Source organism: Notolepis coatsorum, assembly GCF_963971535.1.
Source record: "Notolepis coatsorum genome assembly, chromosome: 4".
Lineage (NCBI taxonomy): Eukaryota > Metazoa > Chordata > Actinopteri > Aulopiformes > Paralepididae > Notolepis > Notolepis coatsorum.
In genome coordinates this window covers 33,416,242-33,425,713 of record NC_140168.1, presented here as the reverse complement: position 1 = coordinate 33,425,713, position 9,472 = coordinate 33,416,242, and the positions used below count along the sequence as shown (strand labels likewise).

The following is a 9,472-nucleotide window of genomic DNA, read 5'->3' as shown; positions in this document are numbered from 1 at the left end:
ATGGACTATGGGAAGTCCATTCCTTTCCCACCATAAGACAAGGCCCACTGTGTCTCCTTCAATGGTGTCGACCCCAAACCAGACTCCACCTGCTCCACAAACAAGTCTGCCGACACTGTGTTCCTGTCTCCTTCCTCTGCTGCTCATCTCATGTGTTCCTCTCTCTTCCTCTCGTCTCATGTGTTCCTCTCTCTTCCTCTGCTGCTCATGTGTTCCTCTCTCTTCCTCTGCTGCTCATGTGTTCCTGTCTCTTCCTCTTGTCTCATGTGTTCCTGTCTCTTCCTCTTGTCTCATGTGTTCCTGTCTCTTCCTCTTGTCTCATGTGTTCCTCTCTCTTCCTTTTGTCTCATGTGTTCCTGTCTCTTCCTCTCGTCTCATGTGTTCCTGTCTCTTCCTCTCATCTCATGTGTTCCTGTCTCTCCCTCTCTTCCTCTCATCTCATGTGTTCCTGTCTCTCCCTCTCTTCCTCTCATCTCATGTGTTCCTGTCTCTCCCTCTCTTCCTCTCATCTCATGTGTTCCTGTCTCTCCCTCTCTTCCTCTCATCTCATGTGTTCCTGTCTCTTCCTCTTGTCTCATGTGTTCCTGTCTCTTCCTCTCGTCTCATGTGTTCCTGTCTCTTCCTCTTGTCTCATGTGTTCCTGTCTCTTCCTCTCGTCTCATGTGTTCCTGTCTCTTCCTCTCGTCTCATGTGTTCCTGTCTCTTCCTCTCGTCTCATGTGTTCCTGTCTCTTCCTCTCGTCTCATGTGTTCCTGTCTCTTCCTCTCGTCTCATGTGTTCCTGTCTCTTCCTCTCGTCTCATGTGTTCCTGTCTCTTCCTCTTGTCTCATGTGTTCCTGTCTCTTCCTCTCGTCTCATGTGTTCCTGTCTCTTCCTCTCGTCTCATGTGTTCCTGTCTCTTCCTCTCGTCTCATGTGTTCCTGTCTCTTCCTCTTGTCTCATGTGTTCCTGTCTCTTCCTCTCTTCCTCTCATCTCATGTGTTCCTGTCTCTTCCTCTCGTCTCATGTGTTCCTGTCTCTTCCTCTCGTCTCATGTGTTCCTGTCTCTTCCTCTCGTCTCATGTGTTCCTGTCTCTTCCTCTCTTCCTCTCATCTCATGTGTTCCTGTCTCTTCCTTTCGTCTCATGTGTTCCTGTCTCTTCCTCTCGTCTCATGTGTTCCTGTCTCTTCCTCTCGTCTCATGTGTTCCTGTCTCTTCCTCTTGTCTCATGTGTTCCTGTCTCTTCCTCTCATCTCATGTGTTCCTGTCTCTTCTCATCTCATGTGTTCCTGTCTCTTCCTCTCGTCTCATGCTTTCCTGTCTCTTCCTCTTGTCTCATGTGTTCCTGTCTCTTCCTCTCTTCCTCTCATCTCATGTGTTCCTGTCTCTTCCTCTCTTCCTCTCATCTCATGTGTTCCTGTCTCTTCCTCTCGTCTCATGTGTTCCTGTCTCTTCCTCTTGTCTCATGTGTTCCTGTCTCTTCCTCTCTTCCTCTCATCTCATGTGTTCCTGTCTCTTCCTCTCTTCCTCTCATCTCATGTGTTCCTGTCTCTTCCTCTCGTCTCATGTGTTCCTGTCTCTTCCTCTTGTCTCATGTGTTCCTGTCTCTTCCTCTTGTCTCATGTGTTCCTGTCTCTTCCTCTCTTCCTCTCATCTCATGTGTTCCTGTCTCTTCCTCTCATCTCATGTGTTCCTCATAAATGGCTCATAAATGAAAACAAAAACAACTCAAAGTTTCTGTTTGACACAGTTGCAAAACTTACGCAGAAACAACCAAGTGCCCTAAACCATGCGTTCTCGGCTAACGAATTCATGACATTTTTTACCAAGAAAATTGACCTCATTAGAGATGAAATTGTTGCTTTACTCAACAATCAGAGTCCCTCCCAACCTTTGACGGGCATTCCCCCTGACTTTGATTCCAGTCATACGCTATGCTGCCTTGAAAACGTCTCACTTAGTGCCCTCTCTAAACTGGTTGGCGCGGCTAAACCTTCAACCTGTCTGTTTGACCCTCTCCCAGCAACTCTCATCAAAAAAACTCTTCCCAACTCTAGGCCCTGCCCTACTCAATATCTTCAACACCTCTTTGTCTACTGGCGTGGTGCCCCTGGCCTTTAAATCAGCCGTCATTAAACCATTACTTAAAAAACCGAACCTCGACCCTCTAATCTTGAAAAATTACAGACCTATCTCCAATCTCCCATTCCTATCCAAAGTGTTAGAACGGATCGTCGCAACGCAACTTACTGACCATTTATCAAACAATAATCTTAATGAATCATTTCAATCTGGCTTTAGAGCCTTACACTCCACCGAAACGGCGGTTACCAAAGTCACAAATGACTTACTGCTCTCTCTTGACTCAAACCTCACCTCTGTGCTCTTATTGCTTGATCTCAGTGCAGCCTTTGACACTATCGATCACTCGATTCTTCTAGGTCGGCTTGAGAACCATGTTGGCATTCGGGGTCTCGCACTAGCTTGGTTTAAATCCTATTTAACTGATAGAACACACTGCGTGGTCTATAATGATTTAACATCTGAGACCCTCCCAGTGCAATGTGGTGTCCCACAAGGCTCTGTCCTGGGCCCTTTGCTATTTTCGATTTACATGCTACCCCTCGGCGATATCATACGCAAATTTGGCATAAACTTTCATTTTTACGCTGATGACACCCAATTATATATACCTATTAAGCCAAATGATTCCTCCCAACTACAAAACCTTGAGGCCTGCTTGCTTGCCGTCAAAAAATGGATGTCGCAAAACTTTCTACTCCTTAATGCAGATAAAACTGAGATGTTAATTGTTGGCCCCCCAAACCACAGAGGCCTGTTTCAGGACATCTCCCTCAACTTTGATACCTGTCATGTATCCCAGAGCTCCACCATAAAAAACCTCGGAGTCATTTTTGATTCCTCCCTCTCATTTAATGCACATATAAAAAATGTCACCAAAATTGCATTCTTCCATCTTCGTAATATCGCAAAAATACGCCCCATTTTAACTCTGGCTGATGCTGAAACCCTGATTCATGCTTTTGTCTCATCACGTCTGGACTACTGTAATGCACTTTTTTCAGGCTTACCTAATTCAAGCATCAAAAATCTTCAACTCGTGCAAAATGCGGCTGCACGGATACTAACTAGAACTAGAAAATTTGATCACATCACACCAGTTTTGTCCGCCCTACATTGGCTTCCTATCCAAGCCCGCTCTGACTTTAAAGTGCTACTCCTCACCTACAAAATTTTAAATGGGCTTGCACCGCTCTATCTATCTGATCTCATCTCCCGATACTCGCCCGCTCGTGCTCTGCGCTCACAAAATGCGGGGCTTCTATCGACCCCTAGGGTTAAAAAGAAATCCGCCGGCCACAGAGCCTTTGTCTACCGCGCTCCCTACCTGTGGAACAAATTACCTGCCGTCATCAGGGGCGCCTGCTCTGTCGAAGCTTTTAAATCCCTGCTTAAGACTCATCTTTTCTCTCTCTCCTTCAACCTACCTTGATCTCACCTGGTCGGGGACTGACCTTTAGATTAATCTGTGTAGTTTAGTTATGGTACAGGGTACTACATGGTACCACTGGGTAGTTTACTATAGGGTAGTTTAGTTAGGGTACAGGGTACTACATGGTACCACAGAGTACTACTTGGTACTGCATGGCATTACAGGGTACTACATGGCTTACATAGCTCTACATGGCACCACAGGGTACTACATGGCACTACAGGGTACTACAGGATACTACGGGGTACTACATGGCACTATGGGGTACTATAGGGTACTACATGGCACTACGGGGTACTACATGGCACTACAGGGTACTACATGTCTGCTCCTTTGCAGCACCACAAACATGGGAACTCTCTAACTCTTCCCCCCCCCCCCCCTCTCCCCCCCCCCCCCCCCCCCCCCTCCCTCCCCCTTCTCTCTGAGTACCCGTCTCCTGGCGCTGACCAAGGTGATGGATGCCTCGGGGTCTTGGCCAAGCTTGTAGTGACTGCTCTACATGCACCTCCGAGGCATTGGATCAGTTATTCACCGCCGTCTGTCCGTGGTCCTGTCAACTGATTAACAGACTGTTAACAGATTAACAGTCAACGCGGTTTCATTGCTGGGTTAAGTACTTCTATTCTATTCACATAATACGCTTACTTCATATATCTACTCCATTCACATATATGCCTACCACTTGTATCTATTGCTATGTCCGCCTACTACAATCTCATGAGCTGTCTAACGCCTGTCCCGTCTCCCTGTCTTCCTATGACTTGCTGTCCTGGAGTGTTGACCGGAGTGTTGGACGTCCCGTGACGAAGGCCGGGAGATTGCGACCCCTCTGCGTGCCCCCTGTCTTCGGAGGTCTCGTAGTGGTGACCGGAGTGCCGGATGTCCCGCGATGATGTCGGGGAGTTCGCGACCCTCTCTGCGCCACCCCCCTTCCCCCTGTCTCCGGCTGTCCCTGAGCAACGACCGGAGTGTTGAATGTCCCGTGACTAAGACGGGGAGGACGTGACCCTCTTGCGCCGCCCCTGTGCCTCAAATAGATCCGCTATCAACTCTATCTTTAATCTTTCAAAATGTTCAGTTGCTATCGCTATTAGCTCTATCTTTAATTTTTCAAAATGTACAGTTGCTATTGCATGCACTCATCTGTGTTTCACCACACACATGAGTGCATGCTTACCAACTGTCCGTCTGCAACACTACTATCACCGACATCTAAGAAGGGAGATCCCCCCTTGAACGGCCCTTCTAAGGTTTCTCTCCTCCACATTGCCTGTGGAGCTTTTTTTTTCCCTATTGTTAGGTTTTAGTGAGTTTTTCCTTACCTTCGCGTGGGGTATGTCTGCGAGTGCTTGCATTCTTTCATTTATTTGCATTCATCTAAAAAAAATTTGGACCCTATGGTGTTCTTGTTCTGTTCTTGACTTATTGTTATGTTGTCTTCTTGACTTGTTTAAAGAAGACCTGTACGGCCCATGGGGACATTAACGTGTGTTGTCGGGCCCTATAAATAAATTTGATTTGATTTGATTTGATTTCCTGTCTCTTCCTCTCGTCTCATGTGTTCCTGTCTCTTCCTCTTGTCTCATGTGTTCCTGTGTATGTGTTCCTGTCTCTTCCCTCTGTCTCATGTGTTCCTGTCTCTTCATCTCGTCTCATGTGTTCCTGTCTCTTCCTCTTGTCTCATGTGTTCCTGTCTCTTCCTCTCGTCTCAGTGTTCCTGTCTCTCTCTCGTCTCATGTGTTCCTGTCTTCTCTCGTCTCATGTGTTCCTGTCTCTCTGCTGCTCTGTCTCGATGTCTCATCAGGCTCCTGTGCAGGATGCAAAGTTAGTGAACTAAGGGTGAGATATAAACTGCCCCGGCCTCCTCCTCATCAATGATGGAGAAATAAGTGAACAGAGACATGCCTTCCCTCTTAGCCTGTGGATTGTGTGTGCGTGTGTGTGTGTGTGTGTGTGTGTGTGTGTGTGTGTGTGTGGGTGTGTGTGTGTGTGTGTGTGTGAGTGAGAGATATAGAAAAATAGAAAGAGGGAGAGATAATGTGAGAGGTAGAGAGAAAAGAGAGACAGAGGGAGGGAGAGAGATATAGAGAGAGGGAGAGGGTTTGAAAGAGAGAGACATAGAGAGACATAGAGAGACATGCCTTCCCTCTTAGCCTGTGGATTGTGTGTGTGTGTGTGTGTGTATGTGTGTGTGTGTGTGTGTGTGTGTGTGTGTAGGTGTGTGTGTGTAGGTGTGTGTGTGTGTGTGCGTGTGCTGTGTGCTGTGTGCGTGTGTGTGTGTGTGTGTGAGAGAAAAATAGAAGAGGGAGAGAGAATGTGAGAGGTAGAGTGAGATGGAGAGGGAAAACGGAGAGACAGAGGAGAGACAAAGAGGGAGAGAGAGAGAGACATAGATGGGTAGTGAGAGTGAGAGAGAGGGTGAAAACAGGAAGAGAGATAACCCTTGGTTAGGCCAGGGGACTGGGAGCTCTTGAGTCTGTGTGTGTGTGTGTGTGTGTGTGTGTGTGTGTGTGTGTGTGTGTGTGTGTGTGTGTGTGTGTGTGTGTGTGTGTGTGTGTGTGTGTGTGTGTGTGTGTGTGTGTGTGTGTGTGTGTGTGTGTGTGTGTGTGTGTGTGTGTGTGTGTGTGCGTGTGTGTGTGTGTGTGTGTGTGGTGTGTGTGTGTGTGTGTTGTCTGTGTGTGTGTGTGTCTGTGTGTGCTTATCCCTAGGAGGCCGGCTTTATTCCAGCCTATCTCTTCCACTTCATTACTCTGTGAGCGGCCATACATTATTCAGCCCCTCAAGCCAGGCCACTGGGAGCGATACAGCCTTTAACGCACACGTTAACCTACCTTATCTACCACTGATCCCAGATCTGTTTATCTATCTGTCCAACTCTGCTCCATATCTTCCGTCCTTGTTCCCACGGCAGTTCAGGACTGCTGCCACGGGCTAAGCATGAACTCACTCACTCACTCACTCACTCACTCACTCACTCACTCACTCACTCACTCACTCACTCACATCACTCACTCACATCACTCACACTCACTCACTCACCTACTCACTCACTCACTCACTCACTCACTCACTCACTCACTCACTCACTCACTCACTATCACTCACTCACTCACTCACCTCCTCACTCATCACTCACTCACTCACTCACTCACTCACTCACTCACTCACTCACTCACTCACTCACTCACTCACTCACTCACTCACTCACTCTACGAACAATCACTCACGATCGAACTCACTCACTCACTCACTCACGCACACAACCTCACACACATCAACTCACTCAACGAACGAACAAACTCACCCCTCACTCACTCACTCACTCACTCACTCACTCACTCACTCACTCACTCACTCACTCACTCACATCACTCACTCACTCACTCACTCACACACTCACAAACTCACTCTCCACGTACGACACTCACACTCACTCACGAACAACCTCACACGAACGAACAAACACACGAACGAACAACACTCACCTCACTCACCACCACCACCTCACTCACTCACTCACACTTCACTCACTCACTCCACGAACTCACTCACGACTCACTCACTCACTCACTCACTCACTCACTCACTCACTCATCACCACTCACTCACACACCTCACTCACAAGCACAACAACCTCAACTAACACACTAACAAACTCACGAACGAACTAACTCACGAACGAACAACTACACGAACGAAACAACAAATCACGAACGAACGAACGATCTGGCAGGGACGTTTTGTCGGACGCATACACAGGTAGCGCCGTGGACAGTGGTGGAAGAAGTACACAGTTAAATTTACTCTGGTAAAAGTATAAATACCCTGATAAAACAGTACTCTGGTAAAAGTATAAATACCCTGATAAAACAGTACTCTGGTAAAAGTATAATACCCTGATCAAACAGTACTCTGGTAAAAGTATAAATGTCCAGATAAAATAGTACTCTGGTGGTAAAAGTATAAATGCCCAGATCCAATAATACTCTGGTAAAAGTATAAATACCCTGATCAAATAATACTCTGGTAAAAGTATAAACACCCATATAAAATAGTACTCTGGTAAAAGTATAAAAATCACTCCTGTTCTCCACCAACTTCACTGGCTGCCTGTTAAGTCACGCACTGACTACAAGATATTACTACTCACCTTCAAGGCCCTCCATAACTTAGCCCCTCCTTATCTTACAGAACGTCTCCAGTCTTACGCACCCTCTCGGTAACTCAGATCCTCCGCTTCCTTCCAACTTGTCACTCCCCCTTCCCGTCTGACTCCCATGGGATCCAGAGCCTTCTCCCGCTGTGCCCCCCCGCCTCCCTACCACAAGACATCCGCGCAATGGACAACCTCCCCACCTTTGTTTCCCATCTCAAAACACATTTTTCATTCTGGCATATTCACTTTCATTTGAAGTTTATTAGAACTGCTCGCCTATGTGTAACTTTGTAATATTGTGTTTTTACTGGGTAATTGTATTTGTTTTTAACCCTATACGGCGACCTTGGGTGCTTTGAAAGGCGTCTTCAAATAAAATGCATTATTATTATTATTAGTTATGCTGCTCTGTCCTCTTGAAGTCGGCAGGCTTCAAATTTGAAAGTTCCTTATCTTCATCAATTGTTGTTTTCAATGCAAAATATTTGTCTACAAAGTAACTAGTAACTGATGGGTTCAGATTATGTAAAAAAGAAAAAGAAAAAGTAAAAAGTACACTATTAAAAAAATAGTTTTGAAATGCAGTGGAGTACAAGTACAAAGTTCCATAAAACAAGAATAGTCGAGCACAAGTACTCCTCATTTGTACTTACATACTGTACAGTACTTGAGTAAAAATACTTAGTTATTTTCCACCTCTGGCCGTGGGTCTGCACAGTATTGTGCTGGTTCATTTTCATCCCATCTTTCATTCCCTACCTGGAATGCATGTTTGGCAATGACATTTCATATGATTACAAAATAAATTTTACACGGTATTCAGTCACAATATTTAGAGTAATCTGATTAGATATACTATACAAAAAAAAGAGGGGGGGGGGGGGGGGGCGTTTTGTAATTAATGAAAAAATAAATTGATTGTTGCGATCACCATTGATACAAGTAACTACAACCATTGTTTTGCACATATTGGAATGATGATTGATAAAGGTTGTAAAATATGATAATTAGTTTACTCACGTTATGTCTTTTACATATAGGATAATATTTTCTACTTCATTTAAATTGCAAATGTATTCAAAAGTAGCTGAAATTAGTACTGAGTTTGCATTGTGTACTGGATTATGTTGCTGATTCCATCTTTACTCATAGGTCATCTGTAATGGGTTACATTTTGAAAGTAAAGTAGTCTGGTTAATTATCTCTAGAGATCATCCTGGTTGTTTGCTTGTTTCAACGCCTCACTCTCTATGTTTGTCTTTTACCATCTCAGTGTGTGTGTTTGTGAAGTGCTGTTATTGTGTAAATTGTGTGTGATCTGTGAAGTCTATCAGTTGAAATGTTCTTGTAGTTGTATCCAGTAGGTCTGGTCCCTCTCAGTCAGGGACTTGTCGTTTTTGGTCGTATAGTCCTATAGTCAAATAAGACTTTTTTTTTGTTGAATAGTAATTTTTCTATGCTTCTTTCATGCTGAATGAATGAATGAACGAATGAATGAATGAATGAATGAATGAATGAATGAATGAATGAATGAATTAATGAAAACCTTTATTTAAAATGGACACCACAGCTACATTGGACCAGCCACAGTGGACAGACCAGATGCGTTGTTTTGCGTGTTTATAGCACAAGTGCTATAGTTTTCAACACAAGTCCATTGAGGTTTTTCCAAAAGATACAACAAAATTAACAGTAAAATACAGAATTAAAATCACAAATCAGAAAAAATATTTTCCAGAGCAAGTGTCCATGATCAAAACAACAAAACCAGTCCGCGTCTACATATGTGAACACTGCTGCTTTGATTTCAGCCATACCT

General features: G+C 45.0%; 1 protein-coding gene across 1 annotated transcript in view; it reads right to left on the bottom strand.

Annotated features, from left to right (window-relative positions):
* irx4b (iroquois homeobox 4b) overlaps nucleotides 1–9,472 on the bottom strand; it is a gene marked incomplete at both ends in the record, with an annotated part of 29,056 nt that overhangs the window by 11,545 nt on the left and 8,039 nt on the right.